The sequence below is a fragment of the Palaemon carinicauda genome, unplaced genomic scaffold, assembly GCF_036898095.1.
Source record: "Palaemon carinicauda isolate YSFRI2023 unplaced genomic scaffold, ASM3689809v2 scaffold241, whole genome shotgun sequence".
Taxonomy (NCBI): domain Eukaryota; kingdom Metazoa; phylum Arthropoda; class Malacostraca; order Decapoda; family Palaemonidae; genus Palaemon; species Palaemon carinicauda.
Window position 1 is genome coordinate 37,738 of NW_027170042.1, and position 27,436 is coordinate 65,173.

Here is a 27,436-nt window from a genome sequence, read left to right on the forward strand (position 1 = left end):
CGATATATATGATTGGGCTCTTCTCTCAGGTTCTAAGTCAAGAGAGAGAGAGAGAGAGAGAGATAGAGACGGAGGGAGAAAGAGGAGGATAAACGTTTCGTTCAAGCGAGTAACGTTGTTATCGTTTTTTGCTCTTCTCCCTAGTCTCTTTAGGGGAAGAAGGTAAACGTTTCTAGAGTTTTTTCTTGTTCTCAAGCTTTATGCGGTGAGAGATTTTAAACGTAGTTTATTTGATCTAGTGTTTAGTCTCTTTCCAGCCACTGAATTATTTATCTTTCATTAGATTTTTCTGTTACATTGTAATTCTGTTTTCGCAATTACTAACTTTTGAGAAAGGATAGAATTGCGTGTTTCAGGTACAAACCACTTAAAGTTTCGAGTTCAGTGAAATAAGTGCAAACAGAAAATCAAAAGTGATAAGTGATTAGCGCAAAGTGTGTCAGTGTTGTGCGTGAGAGTACTTCTGTGCGTGCCAGTCGTCCTCCCAGTCCGGGACCTCTTGCAAGCTCCCAAGCCCAGGGGAGAAGCAATGTCGAAGGGCAAAAGGGTTCGGCAGGCCTTGATCGGCGCACAGAAGTATCCTCGGTGGTTGCGGGCGTGTCTTACAGAGACCGTCACTCCCACCCGCAGACGATTGAGCCCTTATTTTGCTCGTCTGCAGAAGAAATTTCGGGGAGAAAACGCTGGTCCCAGGTCTCAAGACCTCTTAAACGTAAAGTCCAGACCTATGCCAGACGTACGAAGTTAGAGTTCAACAACCCGGCTGCAGTCATTGGGTTAGCTCTGACTCTCCTCAGTCATCAGGTGACTGCACACCTCCTAAGAGAGTTAAGGCTTTGCCTCAACAGACTTTATCGTCTGTTGATCCCAAGACGACTTTGCTGCAGTCCATGCAGTCGCAGCTTGTGGTCTTAATGCGTGAGTTTCAGGCTGAGAAGGTTACACCTCCTCCTGCGAACGCTCCGCCTCTCCGCAGTCCAGTCTGCCAGGCGTACGAAGTTGAGGTTCCTCAGGCTACCTTACCGCGTTCTGAGTTGCCAGTTACCAGCGGTGTGCAGCAACCTCCGCCTCCTCCTGCGAGAGCTCCGCCTCACCGCAGTCCAGTCTGCCAGGCGTACGAAGTTGAGGTTCCTCAGGCTACCTTACCGCGTTCTGAGTTGCCAGTTACCAGCGTTGTGCAGCAACCTTAACCTTCCTTAAGGCAACCTCAGCAATGGGAGCAGGAGTCTTATGCCTTACTTCCTCCGCTTCCGCTTGCGGTTCCACCAGCGAGGCAACAATCTCTTGAGGTACGACAACCTCTTCCATCAATGAGGCAGCCACCTCAGCACTCGCTGCAGCGACCTCAACAACTCTCGCAGCTCACACCTCAGGAACCTTAACTCGTTCCTCAGGAACCTGCTACTGCGCATCCGCAACCCTTACAGCAAGCGCAACTCTTGAGGCAGCAACCTCATGCTATGAGTCAGCCACCTCAACGCATGCATCTGCCACTTTTTCCTCAACTTGAGCTTCTTCCCATTCAACTTGGGAATAACAAATGACAATAATAACACCTCATTACTTTCATAACTTGCATTTGTAATCATATACATGTATGCCTACACAAACATTATGATAATGGAAGTTATTTGTATTACTTATATAAAAATATATATGTATTCCTTGCAATATATTTTTAACAAATCGCAAAATATGGCAAAAATATCTTCTAAACAAAAATGAATCATGAGTTATGAATGTAAGGTAATATTATGTTGATATTAAACCCCATGCAAGCATGCATGAAGTAATGCAGTGTTGCCAACAGGGCGAGTTTCCCTTTCCTGAGGTGAAGTAGATTATAGTACATTTCGTGTAGCTTAATTCTACGATTATCATGCCGGCTATCAAATTCATCAACAATACAGTCTAAATCAATTCCCTCGGCACGTGCACTTTCAATGGACGGTAATGCGATATTACTCACTCTAGCACTGGTCATGGAATTTCTGAGAAATGTTACACGCCATGCAACACGCTCTGCTTACCTTACAGCATGCTCTACATACAGCATGCTCTGCATACAGCATGCTCTGCATAAAGCATGCTCTGCATACAACATGCTCTGCATACCTTACCGCATGCTTCTCAGTCACACATCTTTGGTTGTTGCCAACTCACTAGACTGTCAAGCAGTTTCATAACGTTGCCTTCTAGTCTGCTGCTTTTGCACCAGTGAAACCCTCACTGAGAGAACTTAGCTTTTCTCGGATATGGTCCCTGTAGATGAGAAAGTGCTTTTCTCCCTCCTTCTGATATTCCCTTGAGGACTCTGTCATTTGGAGAGGAGCCTTTAGCTGCGTAGCCTCCTATGGACTTTTATTTAAGCATAACATGCTCCCAGGGAAGGTAATGGTTCCACTTCAGTCGCTAACCCCGTCTGTTACCACACCTGCTCCCATAGACCTTGAGCTTTGTTGCAAGACATGCAGTCCAAGCTTAGTCCTTGTTAGAGGATTTTTTTGTTTACGGAGTCAGTGTGTCACTGGGAAGACGTTCAACAACCAGCAGAAGTGACTTGTTGTGACGCAGTGCGGCAACCTCAGCAACCCGATAAGGAGTTGTCTGTACGACCCAGACAGTCTAGACAGCTTTGGGTTGTCACTGTACTTCCTCGCTTCCCCATGGTTGACAGTTCACAGACTGTGCAGCAGTACCATGATCTTGTGTCCGGCTCCGTCAGACGACTGGCTTTTAAGAGCTCCCACAAGTCGTCGCTGTCTGGAGATTCTCAGATGGACTATGGATCTGACCAAGGAACTGGGCCTCCTGGTCAATTTTGAGGAGTCTCAGCTCGTCCCATCCCAGACCATTGTCTCCCTGGGTATGGATCTTCAGAGTCGAGCTTTTCGGGCTTTTCCGTCGGCCCCAAGGATCTTCCAAGCCCTAGAATGCATCCAGAGCATGCTGAGAAGGAACCGATGCTCAGTCAGGTAGTGGATGAGTCTAACAGGGACACTTTCATCGCTGGCCCTGTTCATCGTGTTAGGGAGACTCCACCTCCCCCCCTTCAGTATCATCTAGCTGCTCACTGGATAAAGGACATGACGCTAGAGACGGTCTCAGTTCCTGTTTCCGAAGAGAGGAGGTCTTCTCTCGCGTGGTGTAAGAACAGCTTTCTTCTCAAGGAAGTCTATCTTTGGCTGTTCAGAAACCCGACCGCCTTCTCCTCTCGGACGCATCAGACACGGGCTGGGGTGCGACTTTGGACGGACAGGAATGCTCGGGAACATGGAATCAGGAACAAAGGACACTTCACATCAATTGCAAGGAGTTGTTGGCGGTTCTTCTGGCCTTGATAAACTTCAAGTCCCTCCAGCTTAACAAAGTGGTGGAGGTGGACTCTGACAACACCACAGCCCTGGCTTACATCTTCAAGCAGGGAGGGACTCTTTCGTGAAGTTGTTCTAGATCGCAAGGGACCTCCTCATCTGGTCTAAAGATCGAAAGCTCACGCTGGTAACGAGGTTCATTCAGGGCGGTATGAATGTCATGGCAGATCACCTCAGCCGGAAGGGTCAGGTCATCCCCACAGAATGGACCCTTCACAAGAATGTTTGCAGCAGACTTTGGGCCCTGTGGGGTCAGCCAACCATAGATCTGTTCGCTACCTCGATAACCTAGAGACTCCTGTTGTATTGTTCTCCGATTCCAGACCCAGCAGCAGTTCACGTGGATGCTTTTCTGCTGGATTGGTTCCATCTCGACCTGTATGCATTCCCGCCGTTCAAGATTGTCAACAGGGTACTTCAGAAGTTCTCCTCTCGCAAAGGGACACGGCTGACGTTGGTTGGCTCCGCTCTGGCCCGCGAGAGAATGGTTCTTAGAGGTACTGCAATGGCTGGTCGACATTCCCAGGACTCTTCCTCTAGGAGTGAACCTTCTACGTCAACCTCACGTAAAGAAGGTACACCCAAACCTCCACGCTCTTCGTCTGACTGCCTTCAGACTTTCGAAAGACTCTCAAGAGCTAGGGGCTTTTCGAAGGAGGCAGCCAGAGCGATTGCCAAAGCAAGGAGAACATCCACTCTCAGAATCTATCAGTCTCAAGGGGAAGTCTTCCGTAGCTGGTACAAGACCAATGCAGTTTCCTCAACCAGTACCACTGTAACCCAGATTGCTGACTTCCTGTTATATCTAAGGAAAGTAAGATCCCTTTCAGCTCCTACGATCAAGGGTTACAGAAGTATGTTGGCAGCGGTTTTCCGCCACAGAGGCTTGGATCTTTCCACCAACAAAGATCTACAGGACCTCCCTAGGTCTTTTGAGACCTCAAAGGAACGTCGGTTGTCCACTCCAGGCTGGAATCTAGACGTGGTCCTAAGGTTCCTTATGTCATCAAGATTTGAACCTCTCCAATCAGCCTCTTTTTAGGACCTCACATTAAAAACTCTTTTCCTCGTGTGCTTGACAACAGCTAAAAGAGTAAGTGAGATCCACACCTTCAGCAGGATCATTGTTTTCACATCTGAAACGGCTACATGTTCCTTGCAGCTCGGTTTTTGCTAAACGAGCTTCCTTCACGTCCTTGGCCTAAGTCGTTCGAGATCCCAAGCCTGTCCAACTTGGTGGGGAATGAACTGGAGAGAGTACTTTGCCCAGTTAGAGCTCTTAGGTACTATCTAAAAAGGTCTTAACCTTTACGAGGACAATCAGAAGCCTTATGGTGTGCTATCAAGAAACCTTCTTTTCCAAGTTCTAAGAACTCAGTTTCTTACTATTCAGGCTTCTGATTAGAGAAGCACATTCTCATCTGAAGGAAGAAGACCTTGCTTTGCTGAAGGTAAGGACACATGAAGTGAGAGCTGTGGCTACTTCAGTGGCCTTCAAACAGAGCCATTCTCTGCAGAGTGTTATGGATGCAACCTATTGGAGAAGCAATTCAGTGTTCGCATCATTCTATCTCAAAGATGTCCAGTCTCTTTACGAGTACTGCTACACCCTGGGACCATTCGTAGCAACGAATGCAGTAGTAGGCGAGGGCTCAGCCACTACATTCCCATAATCCCATAACCTTTTAACCTTTCTCTTGAATACTTTTTATGGGTTGTACGGTCGGCTAAGAAGCCTTCCACATCCTTGTTGATTTGGCGGGTGGTCAATTCTTTCTTGAGAAGCGCCGAGGTTAAAGGTTGTGATGAGGTCCTTTAGTATGGGTTGCAGCCCTTGATACTTCAGCACCTTAGAGTTGTTCAGCCTCCTAAGAGGAACGCTGCGCTCAGTAAGGAAGACGAACTTATTTAAGGCAGAGTAATGGCTCAAGTCGACTTCCTTACCAGGTACTTGTAATTTCATTGTTATTTTGAATAACTGATAATATGAAATACGGGATACTTAGCTTCTTGATATACATGTACACTGGTTTTCACCCACCTCCCTGGGTGTGAATCAGCTACATGATTATCGGGTAAGTTTAATATTGAAAAATGTTATTTTCATTAGTAAAATAAATTTTTGAATATACTTACCCGATAATCATGATTTAATTGACCCACCCTTCCTCCCCATAGAACCAGTGGACCGAGGAAAAATTGAAGTGGTGTCAACAAGAAGTACTGCAGTACCTGGCCACAGGTGGCGCTTGTGAAGTACACCCCCCTCTTGTATAGCGATCGCTGGCGTATCCCTTCCGTAGAATTCTGTCGGGCAACGGAGTTGACAGCTACATGATTATCGGGTAAGTATATTCAAAAATTTATTTTACTAATGAAAATAACATTTTGACCTTTGCCTGCAAACAGTACTCGACTATAATTAGACTTTTTGCTCTCAAACAATGCTAACAATCGTTTTATCTTTCCAGCAACTGAAGAAACTTCTGAACGAGACCTTGCAGCTCAAGGCGCACAAGATAAGCCGGCCGGCTCCAACAAAGACTGGGCCTACGTGACTTTCCGCGATGAGAAGTCCAGGACCAAGGCTCTGACTGTGCTGGACAAGTTCAAGTGGAAGAAATGCGTCCTCTCGTGTTCGGTGAGTCTTATAATAAGTAGAAAGAGTACAGTAATCGTAGATTTCAGACCTCTGGCAATGAAGATTGTCAACGCTTTACTGTACTCAAGTCTACGGACCAGGATTTCCTCTTTTCGTGTTGGCCGTAAGTGTATCTACATTACTGCATGATAATAAGTCTTCGGTACAAGGTTTCCTCTTTTGTGTGTTGGCCGTGAATAAATCTATTACATAACAATATTACCCTTTTACCCCCAGGCTATTTGGAACTTTCCAACCCTTAACCCCCAGGGGTTATTTTTTTTCAAGCATATTTTGCAGTATATTTTTTTCAAATTGCTCTAACAGCCTTAATTTTCATCATGGAGAGGTCAGGTTGGTCTCATTCTCTTGGAAAATGCCTGAAGTCTCTCAAAAAATTATCAAAAACATGCAAAATAAAAAAAAATGTAAATAGCAGTTTTTGCAAGAACGTACCGGTACGTCCATGGGGGTAAAGGGATGGGTTTTGTGAAACGTACCAGTACGTCCTTTTGGGGGTAAAAGGGTTAACCAGAATTATGGTCTTCATCTGGATCACCTAAAAATTGTAAGGGGTTCTTCTGGGGCATAATGCCAATCCGTTGTTGCAATTTGATGAAAATCCAGCACGAAATTTAACGTAATCCCACACACAGATACGCGTAAAAAAGTAGTCGGGTAAATCCAGGTGAAAATAGAACCTTGCTGGTAATAACAATGTTTATGTAAATCACTGTAATATGTGGATGTGTATGTGAAGACTCAGCTGATCATTTTTTATTTATATGTTCATATAGGAATGCTACAATTTACTCCCTGTCTATGCAGGCAATGCGCATTGCTATGTGGCCGAAGGGGCTTTCATGTTGTTGGTGGTTCTAGCTTTATTTATTTTGAGGAATGGTTAAAACCGTAGAGTATTTTGGAATTCATTCCCGATGCTGTAACCAATTTGTGAAATGTGCTTCCTAATTGTACAATTATTATTGTTATTATTGTTATTACTCTCTAAGGTACAACCCTAGTTGGAAAAGCAGAATGCTATAAGCCCAGGGGCTCCAGCAGGGAAAATAGCCCAGTGAGGAAAGGAAACAAAGAAAAATCAAATATCTTAAGAAGAGTAACAGCATTAGAATAAATATATCCTATATAAACTATATAGACTTTAACAAAAGAGGAAGAGAAATAGGATAGAATAGTATGCCCGAGTGTACCCTCAAGCAAGAGAACTCTAACCCAAGACAGTGGAAGACCATGGTACAGAGGCTATGGCACTACCCAAGACTAGAGAACAATGGTTTGATTTTGGAGCATCCTTCAGCCTTGGTTTAATCTTGATGCTGATGCTGTACAGTATGTGAATCGTACAGGTTTTACATTTGTTGTATAGTACATATTCTTGTTATGGTGTTAAAGATCTTACAGGTCTCCAGTATTTATTGTATACTGTATAGTCTTGATTATTTGCTGTCTTAATTTACGTCTTGCTAAAATAGTAATTTATTTATCTATCATAGTACTATTCCAACTAGAATTGCTGTACCGTGGGCTTCCACTATCTTGGGTTAGAGTTCTCTTGCTTGAGGGTACACTCGGGCATACTTTTCTATCTAATTTCTCTTCCTCTTGTTTTTTTTAAAGTTTTTATAGTTTATGCAGGAAATATTTATTTTAATGTTACTGATTTTAATCTTTTATTTTTCCTTGTTTCCTTTCCTCACTGGACTATTTTCCCTGTTGGGGCCCCTGGGCTTATAGCATCTTGCTTTTCCAACTAGGGTTGTAGCTTAGCAAATAATGATAATATAGATAGTAAATCCGATAGGTTTAGAAATTAAAAAAAAACTGTACATGGAGATTTCAATTGAAATAATTTATATGAATGATTTATTAAGTTATATTTTTCTTCCAGATCGCAAAACCCGTGGAAGACCCGGTTCAGGCCAAACGAGCCGCCGACTCCAAGCTCCTGGAGGGAGTCGACCCGGACGCCAAAATCCCAATTAACGAACGGGTCGTGAAGAGCGTGACGCCGTTCGCTCACTTCACGTACGAAGATCAGGTAATGTTGGCTTTTCTCGAAGGTATTGAGTCCTTAAAGATTTGATGGTGTGGAGATTTACTTAGGTGATATGTTAGGTAATGGATGCAAAGTCTGTTTTCTTTCAAAGTTTATTAATGTTTTTATTACCAGCTAAGCTACAACCCTAGTTGGAAAAGCAGGATGATTTAATTCAAAGGGTTCCAACGTGGTAAAAGCACCCAGTGAGGAAAGTAAATACAGATAAAAATAGACTCGAAGAGAAGTAATGAATAATTAAGAGGTTTTGAGATCGGTAACGTATAAAAATAGATCTGTAGTGTATAAAGTATAAAGAGAACCTGGTCAGTCTATTCGACATAAATAAGTAGATACATTCTTTGCAATTGTGGTTCCACTAATTCAACATCCTGCTTAGGAAGATCATTCCACATATCTTTACTGATGAGAGAAAATGAAAAGATTTGTTGTTATGTTTTATGACAAGAAAAGTTGGGATATATCACGCCATTGTTATACTGAGGGATGCATTGCTATTAGGTCTTTGGATTAGTTTGACACCATGATATTGAAAGGTGTACTAATAGGAAAGGTGAAATGATTGTGAATTGCTAGGTTGGGCAAGACATTGTAGGATTCTTTGAGGAGTGGCCATGCAGTTTGATGTTGATTCTCTATTGGAACAACTTTTTCTTTAGCTTACAAAGACGCTGATTAATCTGAGAAAGTTTCAGGAGTTTTTGAAGACTGACCATGTAATTTGATGTTGATTCTCTATTGGGACAACTTTTTCTTTAGCTTACACAGACGCTGATTAATCTGAGAAAGTTTCAGGAGTTTTTGAAGACTGACCATGTAATTTGATGTTGATTCTCTATTGGGACAACTTTTTCTTTAGCTTACACAGACGCTGATTAATCTGAGAAAGTTTCAGGAGTTTTTGAAGACTGACCATGTAATTTGATGTTGATTCTCTATTGGGACAACTTTTTCTTTAGCTTACACAGACGCTGATTAATCTGAGAAAGTTTCAGGAGTTTTTGAAGACTGACCATGTAATTTGATGTTGATTCTCTAAAGATCATGTTATAAGATAACCACTATCAAGACTCTCAGCATGTTCACTTAACTTTTCCTTGTACACATCGAAGACCAAATCAATTTTCATGCTACTTTTCTTTTGTGAAACATCTGTGAAAATAATCGGACTCCTTCGGATGTGAGATTTTCATTATTTAGTTTCGAAATTAGTGTAATGCCATTGCGTCTCTTAACATCTCACTGGGTTCAAGGTCCTTTTTTTTCAGTAGATTACCCACGGTATTTCAATAGTTTTGCAAGTACAGCCTTGTTTGTTTTCTTCATAGACCCATTAACTTGTGTGGCTGACCGGAAACCTGACGCATATCTAAGACTGTTCAAAGAAATTAGCATCGTATTGCGAAACACCTTTCTCTATCTGCTATGTAAACTATCTCCTGGTGATCATTCATAAAGTGTTTCCCTTTATTGATCCAAAACTTTTTAGTTTAAGCTTCAGAAACTCTCACCCGTTTGTAGTCGTCATTTTTGGAAAATGTAAAAGACTTCTCCTTTCTGATGAGCCGAGAGTAAGTTGGCACATACATGAGGAGAGGCGATGATACCAGTGGAGTGGTGAACAAGTATCGAGCTTCCCAGAAAGGGTTTTGTCCAACTATTTTCAAGTACAGTAGATTAATAAGAGAGGCAATATTAGACTCGTCTCAATGCGTGACTGTAATATCGGGATGGGCGAATCCTCTACAGTGGGAAGTGATCGGTTCTCGTAGCTGTCTCGATACTGTTGCTCGTTGCTTTCCTGTTAGTTAATGGCGGGCCACTGTTCTTGATTTTAAGCTCAGGGAAGTTTTTTTTTTAGTTTATATATGAAAGATCTATTTTAATGTTGTTACAGTACAGTTTTTATAGTTTTATTTTAATTGTTCACTACTTCTGTCGTAGTTTATTTACTTTCCTCAATGGGCTATTTTTCACTGTTAAGCCTTTGGGCTTATCCATCACATAAATCACTGGTTGAAGGTTTGTACTATTTTAATAATTGAAGGAAAGAAAATGGAAATATTTAAATTGTATAAAGATTTTATGGTAAATGTCAATTTAAACCAAGCCTCTAGAGAAGAAGTAATATGAGCTACAGGCGAATGTAGAAATAGATTTTATTTTTGAAATTCAATTTTTAATTGGAAAAATCTAACTGAAAAACTGAAGATGCATATGTGGCTTATTATTACGTGCCGCTATTTTAATACTGTATATTGATTCTTTCATTCTGCCTTGTTTTGAGTATTGTAATCCTGTCTGGTCTTCAACTGCTGATTCTCATCTTAATTTGTTGGACAGGAATTTAAGGTCTATTAAATTTCTTATTCCTGATATAGATATTAATCTCTTGACACTGTTGTTCAGTTAGTTCTTTATGCTTGTATAAGATTTTTCATAGTTCTTGTTTTATTATTATTATTTACTTATTATTTAATTATTACCTCTCTTTTTTCCCTTGAAGATATGGGAATTTGCACTCCCAACTAAGAACAATTTCCAGCTTTATTAATTTTTTCGATGTCACCTTCTAGGCATCAACCCCGATGACGATTTGCCGACTGTCGGATTCCGAGTTTCCAGTTAGAAGGCCGGGAGCCTGGCTGTCGGACCAGTAGGTCATCTAGTCCACATTCCAAATACTCTGAAGAAGGTCGTCGAGGTAGGTCGGATGTTTTGAGTGTTGAGACTCTGTGGTGCCAAGTAGAGATGGTCCGAATGTTTTCATTTACATTTGTAATAGTTGATATTCGCACATGTTTTAAGATTAACATTTGCTTTTGTCTGCGAAATATTTTTATAATATCAAATTCTCCTGCTTCTTTTGAGACCCATTCTGTTATTCTTAATGTCCATCTAATATATGTCATTCTCTTAACCCTTATACCCCCCAGGCTATTTGGAAATTTCCAACCCTTAACCCCCATGGGGTTATTTTTTTCAGGCACATTTTGCAGTATATTTGTATATTTTTTTTTAGATTGCTCTAACAGCCTTAATTTTTTATATAGAGAGGTCAGGCTGGTCTCATTCTCTTGGAAAATGCCTGAAGTTTCTCAAAAATTATCAAAAATATGCAAAAAAAAAATTTAAATAGCATTTTATTGCAAGGACGTACCGGTACGTCCATGGGGGTAAAGGGATGGGTTTTGTGAAACGTACCAGTACGTCCTTTGGGGGTAAAAGGGTTAAAATGTCCTGCCTGTGTCCATTTCTTTTTCTTGTTAGAATACCCTCTACTTTAGTCTGCTCTCGTATCCATGTTGCTCTTTCTTTCTCTTTGTGTTATTCCCATCATTATTCTTTCCATATTTCTTTGGGTTATAACTAGCTTATGTTCTAAGGCTTAGGTAAAGTTTCTGATGCATAAATTAAAAAAAATACGTAATACTGTATACATATATACAGTATATATATATTATTAACTACATGCAATTATATAATTATATTCATGATATATAACAGTTGAAAGTTATCAATTTTAAGTCCATTATAAAAAAATTATATAAGGAAACTAGTATTTTTCAATATTAAACTTAGCCGGTGATCATATAAGCTGCAACTCTGTTGCTCGACAGAAAAACCTACGGTCAAAATACGCCAGCGATCGCTATGCAGGTGGGGGTGTACATCAACATTGCCATCTGTCGAGCAGGTACTTAGTACTCCAAGTAAACAAAGAACCAATTTTCTCTCTGTCGGGCTACCGGCAAGACCTACTAATACGCTGTTACTAACTGGATTTGTTTTCACAACTATTTGGTGAAGTACACTATTCTAGTTTTGAGCTTTCGCTATGCAGGGGTTTTATCTTCATCTCAAAACTTGAACTCGTTTTGGATAGATTTAATTATGGTGACAAAGAGAGTATGGACTCTCTTTCACTTTTAAATGGCCGACCCTTCCCTTAGACGGAAGTGTGTTTAGGTTTTTAGTAATTTTGCTTAACACGTTATAGATCTATATATTTTATATCTCTCCGCCTTTATTAGGCCTCTTCGATTAACTTTCCATTTATTATAAACATATAAAAATAAATTTTTATGTTTTGTTTATATGCGACCTTTCCTGATAGTAGGCGGTCCTAACTTGGAACCGAAGTTAATCAACGTTGAGCCCGTTATATCGTATTTAGCCTTTAAAGAATTTAAAACTTTTTAAATTTAATGTTTTATGAAAGAATTTCTTTGATAGTCTTCGTACTGTTTTCAAAGATGAACTAACGTTTAGTTTTTTAGACTACGCAGTTGTTGACGTTCAGGACGTTTAACATGCGCTCTATCGTTACGATAGAGAGAGAGTGTATCACGGTTTCACTTTGCAGTAAGAGTAAATCGATTCTGACGTTTCGTTCATTCTTTCTTAGCTTAAATGTTTTAAATTCTAAATTAAAGGAACTTTTTATTTGGAAAACCTTTCAGTTTTTTCCTTTAGTCAAATAACATGTTTTTTTGACGATATATAATTGGGCTCTTCTCTCAGGTGCGAAATCAAGAGAGAAAGAGAGAGAGAGATAGAGACGGAGGGAGAGAGAGGAGAAAAAAACGTTCTCCGTTCAAGCGGGTAACGTTGTTCTCGTGTTACTCTCCTCCCTAGTCGCTGTACGGGGAAGAAGGTAAAACGTTTCTAGGGTTTTATTCTTGTCCCCAGGCTATGTGCGGTGAGAGATTGTAAACGTAGTTTATTTGAACTAGTGTTTAGTCTCTTTCCCAGCCACTGAATTCTTTATCTTTATATATGTTTTCTGTTTTTTGCTAGTATTAATGAGCTGCATTATACGACTGTTTTCGCGATTACTACCTTTTAATGAAGGGTAGAATTGCGTGTTTCAGGTAGAAATCAGTAAAAGTTTCGATTTCAGTGAAATAAGTGCAAAACAGAAAATCGAAGTGATAAAGTGATATGCGCAAAGTGTTACAGTGTTGCGTCTGAGGGTTCGTCTGTTCGTGCCTGTCGTTCACCTAGTCCGGGACCTCTTGCAAGCTCCCAAGCCCAGGGGAGAAGTAATGTCGAACGACTTATGGGTTCGTCAGGCCTTGATCAACGAACAGACGTTTTTCCCTCCGTGGTTTCGGGCGTATCTACCCAAGATCGCCCCACCCACACAAAGACGAGAGAGCCCATTTATTTCTCGTCTGCGGAAGAGGTTTCTCGTAAGAAACCATGGACCAAGGTCTCGCAGCTTATTAAGCGCAAGTCGGTCCCTTCCGCGCAAGTCCAACGGCCCAGTTGTAGCCACTGGGTCAGTTCGGACTCGCTGCAGTCTTCCGACGACTGCTCACCTCCTAAGAGGGGCAAAGCGGTACCGCATCAGGCAGTCACACCGTCTGTTGCCGCACCTGCTCCTGTAGACCCTAAGTGGTCTTTGCTGCAGACCATGCAGTCTCAGTTAACGTCATTGATGCGGGACTTTCGTGCGGAGAAGGTTGACACTGCACCAACCTCTAGCCTACAACCAACACGGTTGTGCGTCCTGTGGACGCTGAGGCGACCTTCTGCCGCACTCCAGCTGAGAGAGTCCCGCCACCCATGCGTTCCAGTGTACCCTGCCAGCCGCATGTTGACGTTCAGTAACGCACGGAACCTTCCGTTAACGTTCGCGAGGTACAACAACAGTCTAAGTTGTTTTGTTTTGACGTGGTGCGTCAACCTCCGCATTCTAGAGTTGTTTTGACTGCTCAGTATAGACAGTCAAAGCAGTCTCGAGTGAACACTGTATGTCCTCACGCACCTGTTGTGGTTGACAGTTCAGTTGTTGACAGTTCACAGACTGTCAAGCAGTTACATGACGTTGCCTTCTGGTCTGCTACTAATGCACCAGTGCTGTATGTCCTCACGCACCTGTTGTGGTTGACAGTTCAGTTGTTGACAGTTCACAGACTGTCAAGCAGTTACATGACGTTGCCTTCTGGTCTGCTACTAATGCACCAGTGAGAGACTCACTGAGATAACCTAGCTTTTATCGGACAAGGTTCCTGTAGATGAGAAAGTGCTGTTCTCCCTCCTACTGATATTCCCTTGAGGACTCTGTCATTTGGAGAGGAGCCTTAAGCTGCTTAGCCTCCTATGGACTTTAATTAAATCATGATGATTTTTTAAGGATCTTCGTCCGGATCTTGTAACTGCTGCTCCTCGTTCGCCTAAACGTCAGAACTTACACTAGGCCTAGCTACTTCGAAGCCGTTGTTTTTAAGCTAGTGCTCTCTCGCTCTCCTAGAGAGCGTTACGTTGGCTAGGCGACTGGTTTTTGCACCAGGAGGAGTTTTAGGGATACAGCCTTTGATTTCCCTTCTTTTAAACTGGCTTATAGAGCGAGAGTCTGATAGGACACGAGAGAAGTTCTCGGCTTGGGAGTTCATGCCTCTGCCCAGATAGACTTCTCAATTCTGGTAGACTCGCCCTGGCGCCTAGCCAGGAGACGCTCCAAGTTGTTTACAGGTCAACTTCTCAACTTTTGTCGAGCCTCTGAAGTTTTGCTGTACTATTATGTCACACATAACAAGGCTTTCAGGGATGGTAAATGGTTCCGCCTCAGTCGCTAACCCCGTCTGTTGCCACACCTGCTCCCGTAGACCCTAAATGGGCTTTGCTGCAAGACATGCAGTCCAAGCTTGCGTCCTTGATAGAGGACTTAAATGCGGAGAAGAACCTTCTGGCCAACAACCTTCCAACCGGTTGGTTGTGCGCCCTGTTGACGCTGAGGTAACCTACTCGCGTCTGCCAGTTGAGGTGGTTCCTCCTTCTGGCCAACAACCTTCCAACCGGTCGGTTGTGCGCCCTGTTGACGCTGAGGTAACATACTCGCGTCTGCCAGTTGAGGTGGTTCCTCCACCGATGCGACCCAGTGTGGGTTGCCAGTCGCACGTTGACGTTAAGCGACGCTCGGAGGTGGTTGTTGACGTTCAGGACGTTCAACAACCAGCAGAGGTAACTTGTTGTGACGCAGTGCGTCAACCTCAGCAACCCAGTAGGGTGTTGACTGCACAACCCAGACAGTCTAGACAGTTTCGGGTTGACGCTGTACTTCCTCGCGCACCCATGGTTGTTGACAGTTCACAGACTGTGCAGCAGTGCCATGATATTGCGTCCGGCTCCGTCACCCATCCACCAGTGCGACCGGATTCAGCGAGTCAGACGTTGCCCACTCCGTTGCCGTTTCCCCATCAGTTTCGGATGAGGAACCCTCTGATGAGGACATTGCTGAACAAGACGATCAGCCCCCAGCCCTGCTATCCATCCAGAAGATGCTGAAGAAGGAACGCTGCCCAGTCAGGCTGTGGATGAGTCTGGTAGGGACACTGTCATCCGTGGATCAATTTGTGTCACTAGGAAGACTACACCTCCGTCCTCTTCTATACCATCTAGCTTTTCACTGGAAAAAGGACAAGACGCTAGAAGCGGTCTCGATCCCGGTTTCCGGAAAGATAAAGTCTTGTCTGACTTGGTGAAAGGACTATATCAACCTTAGAGAGGGTCTTCCCCTGACTGTTCAGACTCCCAACCACGTTCTCTTCTCGGACGCATCGGACGTAGGTTGGGGTGCGACATTAGACGGTAGGGAATGCTCGGGATTATGGAACTCGAGTCAAAGGACAATGCATTTCAACTGCAAGGAGCTACTGGCAGTACGTCTGACCTGGAAAAGCTTCAGGTCTCTCCTTCAAGGCAAAGTGGTGGAGGTGAACTCGGACAACACCACGGCTTTGGCGTACATCTCCAAGCAAGGAGGGACCTACTCTCTGACATTGTATGAGATCGCAAGGGACCTCCTCACCTGGTCAAAAGGTCTAGACATATCACTAGTAACGAGGTTCATCCAAGGCAACTTGAATGTCATGGCAGATTGTCTCATTCGGAAGGGACAAATAATTCCAACAGAATGGACCCTCCACTAGGATGTATGCAAGAGACTTTGGGCCACCTGGGGCCAGCCAACCATAGATCTCTTCGCAACCTCGATGACCAAGAGGCTCCCAATATTTTGCTCACCAATCCCGGACCCAGCAGCAGTTCATATAGATGCCTTTCTACTAGATTGGTCACATCTAGATCTATATGCATTCCCTCCGTTCAAGATTGTCAACAAGGTACTGCAGAAGTTCGCCTCTCACGAAGGGACAAGGTTGACGCTAGTTGCTTCCCTCTGGCCCGCGAGAGAATGGCTCACCGAGGTACTTCGATTGCTAGTAGACGTTCCCAGAACACTTCCCCTAAGGGTGGACCTTCTACGTCAGCCACGCGTAAAGAAGGTACACCAAGGCCTCCACGCTCTTCGTCTGACTGCCTTCAGACTATCGAAAGACTCTCGAGAGCTAGAGGCTTTTCGAAGGAGGCAGCCAGAGCGATTGCTAGAGCAAGGAGAACATCCACCCTTAGAGTCTACCAATCGAAGTGGGAAATCTTCCGAAACTGGTGCAAGTCAGTATCCGTATCCTCGACCAGTAACTCTGTAACTCAAATAGCTGACTTTCTCTTATACCTGAGGAAAGAACGATCTCTTTCAGCTCCCACTATCAAGGGTTACAGAAGCATGTTGGCATCAGTCTTCCGTCACAGAGGCTTAGATCTTTCCAACAATAAAGATCTACAGGACCTCCTTAAGTCTTTTGAGACCACGAAGGAGCGTCGTTTGGTTACACCTGGTTGGAATTTAGACGTGGTACTAAGAGGTAGCAGCAGTAGGGGACTCAGCAGTATGAAGCTTCATCTGTGGTGGAAATGTGGGAGGTTGGGCTGTGGCACCCTAGCAGTACCAGCTGAACTCGGCTGAGTCCCTGGTTAGGCTGGAGGAACATAGAGAGTAGAGGTCCCCTTTTTTGTTTTGTTCTTGTTGATGTCGGCTACCCCCCAAAATTGGGGGAAGTGCCTTTGGTATATGGATGGATGGACTAAGATTCCTTATGTCAGACAGGTTCGAACCACTACAATCAGCCTCCCTGAAAGATCTCACCTTAAAGACTCTTTTCCTGATATGCTTAGCCACAGCTAAAAGAGTCAGTGAGATTCATGCCTTCAGCAAGAACATCGGATTCTCATCCGAAACGGCTACATGTTCTACAACTTGGTTTTCTAGCCAAACACGAGCTGCCTTCTCGGCCTTGACCAATATCGTTCGATATTCCAAACTTATCGTATGGTTGGAAATGAACTAGAAAGAGTCTTATGTCCTGTAAGAGCTCTTAAGTTCTATTTAAAAACCTTTACGAGGCCCGTCTGAAGCTTTATGGTGTTCAGTTAAGAATCCATCTTTGCCTATGTCAAAGAATGCTTTATCCTATTTTATCAGACTGTTAATACGAGAAGCTCATTCCCATCTGAATGAGGAAGACCAAGCTTTGCTGAAGGTAAGGACACACGAAGTTAGAGCTGTCGCAACTTCCGTGGCCTTTAAACAAAATAGATCTCTGCAAAGTATAATCGACGCAACCTATTGGAAAAGCAAATCAGTGTTCGCGTCTTTTTATCTTAAGAATGTCCAGTCTCTTTACGAGAACTGCTACACTCTGGGACCATTCGTAGCAACGAGTGCAGTAGTGGGTGAGGGCTCAACCACTACAATTCCCTAATTCCATAACCTTTTTAATCTTTCTCTTGAAATGTTTTATTATTGTTTTTGGATTGTCCGGAAGGCTAAGAAGCCTTTCGCATCCTACTTGATTTGGCGGGTGGTCAAAGTCATTTCTTGAGAAGCGCCTAGATTAGAGGTTTTGATGAGGTCCTGTTGTATGGGTTGCAACCCTTGATACTTCAGATCCTAGGGGTCGCTCAGCATCCTAAGAGGATCGCGAGGCTCCGTAAGGAAGACGTACTTAAAAAGGCAGAGTAATTGTTCAAGTTGACTTCCTTACCAGGTACTTATTTATTTTATGTTTGTTATTTTGAATAACTGCTAAAATGAAATACAAAATACTTAGCTCATAATAATGTAAACATGTAATGCTGGTCTCTACCCACCCCCCTGGGTGTGAATCAGCTTATATTATCACCGGCTAAGTTTAATATTGAAAAATGTTATTTTTATTAATAAAATAAATTTTTGAATATACTTACCCGGTGATCATATATTAAAGGACCCTCCCTTCCTCCCCAATAGAGACCCAGTGGACCGAGGAGAAAATTGGTTCTTTGTTTACTTGGAGTACTAAGTACCTGCTCGACAGATGGCGCTGTTGATGTACACCCCCACCTGCATAGCGATCGCTGGCGTATTTTGACCGTAGGTTTTTCTGTCGAGCAACAGAGTTGCAGCTTATATGATCACCGGGTAAGTATATTCAAAAATTTATTTTATTAATAATAATAACATATTTTGATGTAGTAAAAATAGTAAGAAAAATTAATCTAGAATTGTATAGGATAAACAACATGGAAATAATAGATCCATAAATGTCTGTGGGTGTCGGTTATTGTTATTCACAAGGGGTTATAGCTACGGGCAAATTAAGCAATTGAAAAAAGAATATAGGTTTATTTATCTACTTAGCGGTTTTCAACCATCGCAGTGGGGGCTTGGGACATGATGCTCGCAGTAGCCAAAATATTACTTTACCTGTAAATTTAATGATTTCTTTAAGCCCACAAAAAACTGACCAATGTTTTTCTATGTGATCTCCATTTTATTTAAGAACCTAGGGGTAAGAAGTGACTTGTTTACAAACTGATGTTTACCCCTCTTATTTTCCAACAGGTATTCCAGGATTACATTCGCAGCTCGGAGCACAAACCGTTCGATCCCCTGACCCACAAAGGGGTGTGGAGACAGCTCACCGTCAGGACGTCGTCCCACGACGATGTTCTCATAACCGTTGTGGTCAGTATAGAAGAGTATCGGTTTTAAAGACGGATAGGATAGGTTTAAAACTTGCAGTGGAGTTTGGGTCCATTTATATTAAAGCAATCCTGACCCCAATTGACTAAGTGTTCTGGGTCAGGAATAATCTTGTGGTAAACCACTCGCAAAAGGAAAATCTCAAAGTACTGTATTGAAGTTCGTCGCTTCAAGGGGACAGTAGTGACCTCTATAAATCTGTGTATTGTCTTTGTGCCTAACTTGGTGCATTGTCTCTGCACCTAACCTAGTGCATTGTCTTTGCACCTAACCTGGTCCATTGTCTTTGAACTTAACTTAGCAGGGGTCCTTCATCCTCTTGCAACTCTACATTTTATAAGTCTCAACATATGTGCCCTTCTTATTACTGCAGTTGTCATTCAACCTCGTTAAACTTGAACTTTGTAGTATACTTTACTCCTCAATTGGCCTCCCAGGCCCTGACCCCAGAGAAGGTTCCATATATCCATACTTCTGAATTATATTAAAGTCAAAAGTTCTCTACTCTGTCTGAGAAATTTTTGGGTATTTTTGCATTACAATATTTCATATTTAGCCGTGGGTGAAGTAATAGATAATCTATCTCATTCTTTCTCTGTTCATTGATATAATTTTCCTTGCCAATAGGAAGGCCAAGGTTTGGGTGGATGGATAGAGTGAAGAAAGCTCTGGGTGATAGGATGATAGATGTGAGAGAGGCAAGAGAGCGTGCTGGAAATAGGAATGAATGGTGAGCGATTGTGACGCAGTTCCGGTAGGCCCTGCTGCTTACTCCGGTGCCTTAGATGACCGTGGAGGTAGCAGCAGTAGGTGATTCAGTGTTATGAAGCTTCATCTGTGGTGGATAACGGGGAAGGGTGGGCTGTGTCACCCTAGCAGTACCAGCCGAACTCTGTCGAGTCCCTCGTCAGGCTGAGAGGAGCGTAGAGAGGAAAGGTCCTCTAATTTTTCATTTGTTTGATGTCGGCAACCCCCAAAATTGGGGGAAGTGCCTTGGTACATGTATGATATATATATCATTATTCTCTCTCAAGGATTTCTTCTACTTCCGCAGATCCATCCGCAAGATTTCTCAGAGGAAGACATCGGCGACCTAAAGCAAGACATCATAGATTACTTCAAGGACGAGGTCGGCACGTCGGCCGGCGTGACCTCTATCTTCTTCCAGGCGTTTGGGCAGAAGTAAGTCAACAGTTTATTAAAATTATATGAGTTTAGAGAAGTTCCAGTCATTTAGGCATAAGTAAGTCATGATTTATAACCATGAAATAATGAGTTGAAATTGTTCAATTGATTTACAATATCATTACTTTGATTGAAAAAAATTCTTGTTTTGTGAAAGTCAAAATGCAACATTTGTCTATTAGATTATTATTCTTAAAAGGGAAGACCTTAACCAGCTTACATGAGTCAAGCTCGACTCTGACAGAACTGGCCTGATTAAATTCTAGAGGTAAAAGTACTTATATTAAAACTAATAAAATATAAAGCAAATATATATAAAGTATAGGATGAATATAGATTTTTCAATATTAATCTTACCCGATAATCATGTAGCTGTCAACTCCGTTGCCCGACAGAATTCTACGGAAGGGATACGCCAGCGATCACTATACAAGAAGGGGGTGTACTCACCAGCGCCACCTGTGGCCAGGTACTGCAGTACTTCTTGTTGACACCACCTCAATTTTTCCTCTGTCGTGCTTCCGGCAAGACCTACATGGATACGCTTATAATTTTGGAGTCTTGTTCACGGTTTTTGGTGAAGTATTGCTCTAAGATTTCAGCTTTTGCTATACAGGAAACTTGTCTCTTAGCTTAGATAGCTTTTAGATTGATCTGATTAATGGTTAACGATATTTTGCTTTAATTGGAATTCCCCCCTGACTGTTCTTTGATTCAAGATGTCCGACCTTTCTCAAGCTCCTCCCCAAAGACGATGTAGGACTTGTATTAGGCGTATTCCGAAGGCCTCGGTTGATCCTCACACCGTTTGTTCCGACTGTAGGGGAAAATCCTGTCAGTTGGAAGATCGATGTGAGGAATGCGCCGGACTTTCGGAACTTGATTTTGTTCGATTCCTCAAGTATACCACTAAGTTAGAGAGAGAGAGAGTTAGGAGGAGTTCGGCTCGCTCTTCGCTTTATTCCTCACCCCATGATCCTCAACCTTTTCCTCCCCCTGTAGTGGCTACCCCCGATCCTACTATTTGTGCTCAGCCTGATATGTCTGATGTTTTACGTGCCATTCAGGCTTTAGGTGATAAAGTGGAGTCGGTATTGAGTGACCACAAGTTCCTCTTGGCAGACGTCAAGGAACTTAAAGTGAAAAGTGCAGTGGGAAGTGGTAGTGCCAGTGCTGTGCCGAGTGCTAGTGTCAGTGTCAGTGTTGTGCGTGAGGGTACTTCTGTGCGTGCCAGTCGTCCTCCCAGTCCGGGACCTCTTGCAAGCTCCCAAGCCCAGGGGAGAAGCAATGTCGAAGGGCAAAAGGGTTCGGCAGGCCTTGATCGGCGCAAAAGCAGTATCCTCGGTGGTTGCGGGCGTATCTTACAGAGATCGTCACTTCCACTCTCAGACGATTGAGCCCTTATTTTCCTCGTCTGCAGAAGAATTTTCGGGGAGAAAACGCTGGACTCAGGTCTCAAGACCTCTTAAGCGTAAAGTCCAGACCGCACGAGTTCTACAGCCCGGATGTAGTCATTGGGCTAGCTCTGACTCGCCGCAGTCATCAGGTGACTGCACGCCTCCTAAGAGAGGTAAGGCGATGCCTCAACAGACCTCAACTTCTATTAAGGCTCTGCCTCAACAGACCTCAACGTCTGTTGATCCCAAGATGGCTTTGCTGCAGTCTATGCAGTCGCAGCTTGCGGTATTGATGCGTGAGTTTCAGGCAGAGAAGGTTACACCTCCTCCTGCGAGCGCTCCTCCTCCTCTACGCAGTCCAGTCTGCCAGACGTACGAAGTTGAGGTTCCTCAAGCTACCTCCATGCGTGAGCTACCGCGTTGGGAGTTGCCAGATACCAGCGTTGTGCAGCAACCTCCACCTTCCTTGAGGCAGGAACCTCTTACCACGCGGCAACCTCCTCAACAATGGGGACAGGAGTCTTATGCCTTACAACCTCCTCTACCTTTGAGGCAAGAGTTTCTTGCAGTAAGACCATCCTCGAGGCAGCAACTTCTTGAGGTACGACAACCTCTGCCATCCTTGAGGCAGCCACCTCAGCTCTCGCAGCTGATACCTCCACTTTCCTCGAGGCGAGAACCTCAACTCTCGAGGCAAGCACCTCAAGAACCTCAACTCGTGAGACAGGAGCCTCTTTCTGCGCAGCCGCCACCTCAACTCTCGCAGCACCCACCTCAAGAACCTCAACTCATGAGACAGGAACCTCTTACTGCGCAGCCACCTCAACCCTTGAAGCAAGCGCAACTCTTGAGACATGAACCTCATGCAATGAGTCAGCCACCTCAACGCATGCATCTACCTCTTTCTCCTCAGCTTGAGCAGTCTTTGCAGCCTGAAACTCAGGTTTTACTACAGTCGCCTCTCACCACGCTTGCTCCCCAGACTCCCGCAGAGCCTCCTTCTTCCCAGCCTCATGACTTTGTCATTACCAGCCCTCATCCTCTTCAACAGAGACTTGAGGATGAATCCGCAAGTGTATATGCACCCGCTTGTCAGGATTCTGCCGTTCAGCATACCGCTGTAACTTTACCTCTCGCTTCTCAACCCTCAGGTGATTAGGTTTCTGAGGAGGAAGCTGCGCACCTGGATGATCCCTCTTCTGACGTGGAGGAACCCAAGTCGTTACCACCCTCCATTGACTTTCGCAAGGTCCTGGCTCTTTTCAGAGAAGTTTACCCGGATCACTTTGTTTCTGCTACCCCTCGCTCTCCTCCATCAGAGTTTTCTCTAGGCATGCAACCTGTTAAGTCTGCCTACACTAAGCTCGTCTTCGCTAGATCTTCTAAGAGAGCTTTGAGAATGTTAGGGGATTGGTTGCAGTCCAAGCAGCAACTAGGGAAGACGTCATTCATGTTTCCACCTACTAAGCTGACTTCTAAGGCGGGCGTATGGTATGCCACAGGAGAGGAACCAGGCTTGGGAATCCCTGCCTCTGCCCAGGCTGACTTCTCAAGTTTGGTTGACTCTCCACGAAGGTCGGCTATGAGGCGCTCTAAGATCTGCTGGACCTTTTCTGACTTAGACCACTTCTTAAAGGGAGTCTTTCGCGCCTTTGAGATTTTTAATTTTCTCGACTGGTGCCTGGGGGCCTTGAGCAAGAAGACTGCCCCATCTGACAAGGACTCGGCCATGCTTATAATGTCCTGTATGGATAAAGCAATTCGCGATGGTTCCGGCGAACTTGCCTCCATGTTTGTTTCGGGAGTACTCAAGAAAAGGGAACAACTTTGCACCTTCCTTTCCACTGGTATCACCTCTTGTCAAAGGTCTCAGTTACTTTTTGCTCCGCTTTCTAAGTTCCTGTTTCCTGAGGACCTTATCAAGGAATTGTCTGCGGCTCTTATTCAGAAGGACACTCATGACCTTGTGGCCTCTTCAGCACGTAAGGCTAAGGTTGCTCCTTCGGTTCCTAGAACTTACCGCACCCCAGTGGCCGATACTCCTGCTACAAGATTTATTCCGCCCTTTCGTGGCAGAGCCCCCAGCCGAGGAAGTACCCGTCCAGACGGTTTCAGGGGCAGGTCCAAGAAAGGTCCCAAGCCTTCGAAAGGCAAACATTGACTCTCCTCCTCTCCAGACAGCAGTAGGAGCCAGACTCAAGATCTTCTGGCAAGCTTGGGAAAGAAGAGGTGCAGAAGCCCAGTCTGTCAAGTGGCTAAGGGAGGGTTACAGGATACCATTCTGCCGCAATCCCCCTCTGACCACTTCTCCCATCAACCTCTCTCCCAACTACAAGGAAAAGGACAAGAGGCTAGCGTTACACCAAGAGGTGTCGCTCCTGTTACAGAAGGAGGCAGTGGTGATAGTCCGGGACCATCAATCCCCGGGCTTCTACAACCGTCTCTTTCTGGTGGCCAAGAAGACAGGAGGTTGGAGACCGGTGCTGGACGTCAGTGCGCTCAATGCTTATGTCACCAAGCAGACGTTCACTATGGAGACGACGAAGTCGGTCCTAGCAGCGGTCAGGCAGGAGGACTGGATGGTCTCGTTGGATCTGAAAGACGCTTACTTTCACGTTCCTATTCATCCAGACTCCCAACCTTTCCTGAGATTCGTTTTTGGAAAGGTTGTGTACCAATTCCAAGCCCTGTGTTTTGGCCTAAGCACGGCGCCTATGGTGTTTACGCGACTGATGAGGAATATTGCGAAATTCCTCCACTTGGCAGACATCAGAGCCTCCCTTTATTTAGACGACTGGCTGTTAAGAGCCCCCACAAGTCGTCGCTGTCTGGAGAGTCTTAACTGGACTTTGGACTTGATCAAGGAACTGGGTCTTTTGGTCAACTTAGAAAAGTCCCAGCTTATTCCTTCCCAAACCATCGTTTACCTGGGAATGGAGATTCGGAGTCAAGCTTTTCGGGCTTTTCCGTCGGCCCCAAGAATCAGCCAAGCCCTAGAGTGCATTCTGAGCATGCTGAAGAGGAACAGATGCTCGGTGAGACAGTGGATGAGTCTAACAGGGACCCTGTCATCGTTAGCCCTGTTCACCGAGTTAGGGAGACTCAACCTCCGCCCCCTTCAATTCCATCTAGCAGCTCACTGGGACAAGAATATGACGCTCGAAGCGGTCTCTATTCCTGTTACCAAAGAGATGAAGACTACTCTCATGTGGTGGAAGACCAACATCCTTCTCAAGGAGGGTCTATCGTTAGCGGTTCAGACCCCCAATCTTCATCTCTATTCGGACGCATCAGACTCGGGCTGGGGCGCGACCTTGGACGGACAGGAATGCTCGGGAACGTGGAACAAGGAACAGGAAACGCTTCACATCAACTGCAAGGAGTTGCTGGCAGTTCATCTGGCTTTAATGAACTTCAAGTCCCTCCTGCTAAACAAGGTGGTGGAGGTGAACTCCGACAACACCACAGCCTTGGCATACATCTCCAAGCAGGGAGGGACCCATTCGAGGAAGCTGTACGAGATAGCAAGGGACCTCCTCATTTGGTTAAGAAATCTAAACCTCTCACTGGTAACGAGGTTCATTCAGGGCAATATGAACGTCTCGGCAGATCGCCTCAGCAGGAAAGATCAAGTCATCCCCACGGAATGGACCCTTCACAAGAGCGTGTGCAACAGACTTTGGACCTTGTGGGGTCAGCCAACGATAGATCTGTTCGCCACCTCCATGACCAAGAGGCTCCCTTTGTACTGTTCCCCAGTTCCAGACCCAGCAGCAGTTCACGTGGATGCTTTTCTGCTGGATTGGTCCCATCTCGAGCTATATGCATTCCCGCCGTTCAAGATCATCAACAGAGTCATTCAGAAGTTCGTCTCTCACGAAGGGACACGGCTGACGCTGGTTGCTCCCCTTTGGCCTGCAAGAGAATGGTTCACAGAGGTACTACAATGGCTGGTCGACGTTCCCAGGACTCTCCCTCTAAGAGTGGACCTTCTACGTCAACCTCACGTAAAGAAGGTACACCCAAACCTCCACGCTCTTCGTCTGACTGCCTTCAGACTGTCGAAAGACTCGCTAGAGCTAGAGGCTTTTCGAAGGAGGCAGCCAGAGCAAGGAGGATATCCACTCGTAGAGTCTATCAATCCAAGTGGGAAGTCTTCCGAAGCTGGTGCAGAGCCAATGCAGTTTCCTCTACCAATACCTCTGTAACCCAAGTTGCTGACTTCCTGTTACATCTTAGGAATGTTAGATCTCTTTCGGCTCCTACGATCAAAGGGTACAGAAGTATGTTGGCTTCAGTTCTCCGCCACAGAGGTTTGGATCTTTCCTCCAACAAGGATCTACAAGACATCCTTAAATCTTTTGAGACTTCTAAAGAACGTCGATTGTCCACTCCAGGCTGGAATCTAGACGTAGTCTTAAGGTTCCTTATGTCTCCTAGGTTTGAACCTCTCCAGTCAGCTTCTTTCAAAGACCTTACTCTCAAAACTCTTTTCCTCGTCTGCCTTGCAACAGCCAAAAGAGTTAGTGAGGTTCACGCCTTCAGCAGGAACATAGGATTCACTTCCGAATCAGCAACATGTTCCTTACAGCTCGGATTTTTAGCAAAAAATGAACTTCCTTCACGTCCTTGGCCTAGATCGTTCGAAATTCCTAGCCTTTCCAACATGGTGGGTAACGAGCTAGAGAGAGTTCTTTGCCCTGTCAGAGCTCTAAAATACTATCTTAAAAGGTCAAAACCTATACGAGGACAATCAGAGGCCTTATGGTGTGCCATCAAGAAACTTTCGATGCCTATGTCCAAAAACGCAGTTTCGTATTATATAAGGCTTCTGATTAGAGAAGCTCATTCTCACATGAAGGATGAAGACCTTGCTTTGCTGAAGGTAAGGACCCACGAAGTGAGAGCTGTAGCCACTTCGATGGCCTTTAAACAGAACCGTTCTCTGCAGAGTATTATGGATGCAACTTTTTGGATGAGCAAGTCAGTGTTTGCATCATTTTATCTCAAAGATGTCCAGTCTCTTTACGAGAACTGCTACACCCTGGGACCATTCGTAGCAGCGAGTGCAGTAGTAGGTGAGGGCTCAGCCACTACATTCCCTTAATCCCATAACCTTTTTTAACCTTTCTCTTGAATGCTTTTATTGTTGTTTTTTGGGTTGTTACGGTAGGCTAGAAGCCTTCCGCATCCTAGTTGATTTGGCGGGTGGTCAATTCGTTCTTGAGAAGCGCCTAGGTTAGAGGTTGTACTTCAGCACCTTAGGGTTGTTCAGCCTCCTAAGAGGAACGCTGCGCTCAGTAAGGAAGACGAACTTATTAAAGGCAGAGTAATGGTTCAAGTCGACTTCCTTACCAGGTACTTATAATTTCATTGTTATTTTGAATAACTGATAATATGAAATACGGGATACTTAGCTTCTTGATATACATGTACACTGGTTTTCACCCACCTCCCTGGGTGTGAATCAGCTACATGATTATCGGGTAAGATTAATATTGAAAAATGTTATTTTCATTAGTAAAATAAATTTTTGAATATACTTACCCGATAATCATGATTTAATTGACCCACCCTTCCTCCCCATAGAGAACCAGTGGACCGAGGAAAAAATGAGGTGGTGTCAACAAGAAGTACTGCAGTACCTGGCCACAGGTGGCGCTGGTGAGTACACCCCCTTCTTGTATAGTGATCGCTGGCGTATCCCTTCCGTAGAATTCTGTCGGGCAACGGAGTTGACAGCTACATGATTATCGGGTAAGTATATTCAAAAATTTATTTTACTAATGAAAATAACATTTTTATATAAAAACTTGCTGAAATATAAGATTATAATATAGAATATAGGATAAATAAGATTTTTATATAAAAGGCTATGGTAAATAGAAA

The 27,436-nt window shown here is 44.2% G+C and overlaps 1 pseudogene; it reads left to right on the forward strand.

The window, feature by feature from the left end:
* Nucleotides 1-27,436, forward strand: part of LOC137636153 (uncharacterized) — a 52,147-nt pseudogene that overhangs the window by 7,858 nt on the left and 16,853 nt on the right.